The following is a 2,793-nucleotide window of genomic DNA, read 5'->3' on the forward strand; positions in this document are numbered from 1 at the left end:
GGGGGGGGTTGTTGGGTTGGGTCCCACTCAGTTCTTGGCAACCAGTGACATCCATGAGCTGGGCAGGACACCAGCCAGGTCATCACAAGTTTCTAAGAGCTGTGGCTTAAGCTCTATCTGGCATCCCGCCTAGCTCACTGACGTTACTGGTTGCCATAAGCTGAGCAGGAGGCTCTGGCTGGCATCCTGCCCAACTCCTGGAGCAGAGCTCTTAGCAACTTCAGACGCTCTGGCCCCCTGCCTGCCTCCCCCCACATGGCCCAATGAGATGCCACCTGAGGCATCAGGGCTAATTATAGGGATGGCCCTGGCGAGGTCAATAGATTACAAATTGAGGAACTTCACTAAGGTGGGTACTTTCCCCATTTACATCTTTTGCATTTGATAACCTCATCTGGGTGTCCCAAAGTGCCACTGGAATAATGTTCTGTACACAACTTGTACCTTTTTTGGGAAATGCACACAGCATTTTTATAGAAGAAGATTGAACACTGCACACCTACATCTTGTGAAGCCTGGAAGAGAATAATATAGTGGAGGTCTGGTTTTCTGCCTCAGGACCTAGATGTTTTGCAGCCATTGAGGGGAAAGTAAATTCCAAGCCAAATGTGAACAAGGTTCACACCTAGTGAAAGTGGTTTGTGAAACAAACCTGAACCAGTGGAATGTGTACTTCAGAGGGTACTTCTGCTGGCTAAAAATGTATCATACCAGTATTGAATTTTATTAACACAATGGTATATCAAGTTGAGAAACACTGATCTAATAGTCCAAGGGAATGCAACAACACCTTCATTCAGAATACAGGACTAACTCAACAACACAGTGATTTAAGTAGAAAAATTCAAGTTTTTAGAAAGTTCAGTTCCTAACTTCATTGCCATTGAAAAATTAGATTGCATAATCGAATTCTGAACATTTAAGCAAGAGATTAAGAAAATATGCATGCACGGGACATTTTGTATATAATCTATATTTACCCATTATTGTGCAACCCACAAATAACTGCACATTATCTCTTTGTGGTTCTAATTTAATGTACTTTAGCACTTTATTGTGCAACTCCCAGGTACTGCACATTTCTAGTTTACTGTACACGGTCTAGTCACTGTACAATAACTATATATTGGGCACTTACCATTTAGTATGCCTTAACGCTATACATTGCAACCCCCCCAATTCAAAAGATATTACAGTGTGTGTCTGCTTTGTCTATCCCCAACCTCCCTCTGTCCCTCACCACATGTATACTCACACTATGATTAAGGACCTTGCAGGCTGAAACGTATTAGAGTCCTTGTACCATGTGAGCTCTATTTGTTACTATGATAAACTATGGAACTTATCGCTGTGTTCTGGCATAAGTTTTTATATATTATGACCAGAGGCAGAGGGAAGCCCTGCTGAGCACCAGCATTTCCTGAAATTCCTATTCTGGGTGTAGGTAGAGCAGGTAGATATTTTTGGGTTTTTTTCACCACATGTATACATTGATTTCTTTTACAGCAGAACAATGCTGCTGCCTAGACTGCAAGAGCCTGCCCACACACTGAGGCTGATCTGCTAAAGTTGGGAATCTTTATTTAACAAGTTGAATGGGGATTTCTTGTAAAATGCAAATTCCTGTTTATTTAATCTGCACATGATTGGATAATTGAACTGAATCCTTACTCAATGTTTTGAGTGATTATTCTCAACTCCTTTAGTAAATAAGCCTGTGTGTAGAGTATTTTGTACTTGCCTCATTGCCCATCTATATACAAATTACTGTACAATATACACTCCAAACAGCTCAATTATACAATCTGTTGAATTCCATAAAGTCCAAACTTTAAAGCTGTTTCACTGTGCTGTATGTTATTTACCCTACAGTGCTAGACTGTATACACAGTGTTATCCATGATTTATTACATTTTATATTACATACTGCTCCACTATATACACTGGGCAGTAAATTATATATTTCACACTTTTCAGCTATACATAAATGCTGTATGCTATAGCCAATGCCAGATCAGATCACATCAGGTGTAGTTTTGACATGGGATCTTGATCTTTAAGGGCCCCTTCATACCCGGGCAGCACGTTGCGGTATTTCACACATTAACGTACATTGCATTAAGGCAGCTCATTCGTTTTGAATCAAATATAAACTTTTTTTCTCCAACGCATCACACAAAAACACATACAGTCATGGCCAAAAATATTGGCACCCCTGCATTTCTGTCAGATAATGCACCACTTTGTGCAGAAAATTGTTGCAATTACAAATGTTTAGGCATTCTTATGTTTATTTCTTTTGTTTGTATTGGTATGATGCAACATTAACAGCTTTTTGATTAAACAAAATGACAGCTTTTTTTGGTAAAGCCCATCATTCTACTGTTTTCAGAAAAAGAAATGAGGCCTTTAAAGAACAAAATACAGTCCCTACAGTCAAACATGGTGGAGGTTCACTGATGCTTTGGTGTTGCTTTGCTGCTTCAGGCACTGGATGTCTTGACTGTGTGCATGGCATTATGAAATCTGAAGACTACCAAAGAATTCTGGGGTACAATGTAGGGCACAGTGTTAGAAAGTTGGGTCTCCATCAGAAGTCATGGGTCTTAGAGCAGGACAATGACTCAAAGCACACGTCAAAAAGCACCCAGAAATGGTTTCAGACAAAGCACTGGAGAGTAGTGGACTGGCCAGCACTTGGCGAAAAGGAACCCTTCCAATCTGAGAGGCCTGGAGCAGTTCAAGAAAGAAGAGTGGTCCAAAATTCCTAAAGAGAGGTGTAAGAAACTCATT

The sequence above is a fragment of the Nanorana parkeri genome, unplaced genomic scaffold (genome assembly GCF_000935625.1).
Source record: "Nanorana parkeri isolate BGI_ZX_2015 unplaced genomic scaffold, ASM93562v1 scaffold1713, whole genome shotgun sequence".
Lineage (NCBI taxonomy): Eukaryota > Metazoa > Chordata > Amphibia > Anura > Dicroglossidae > Nanorana > Nanorana parkeri.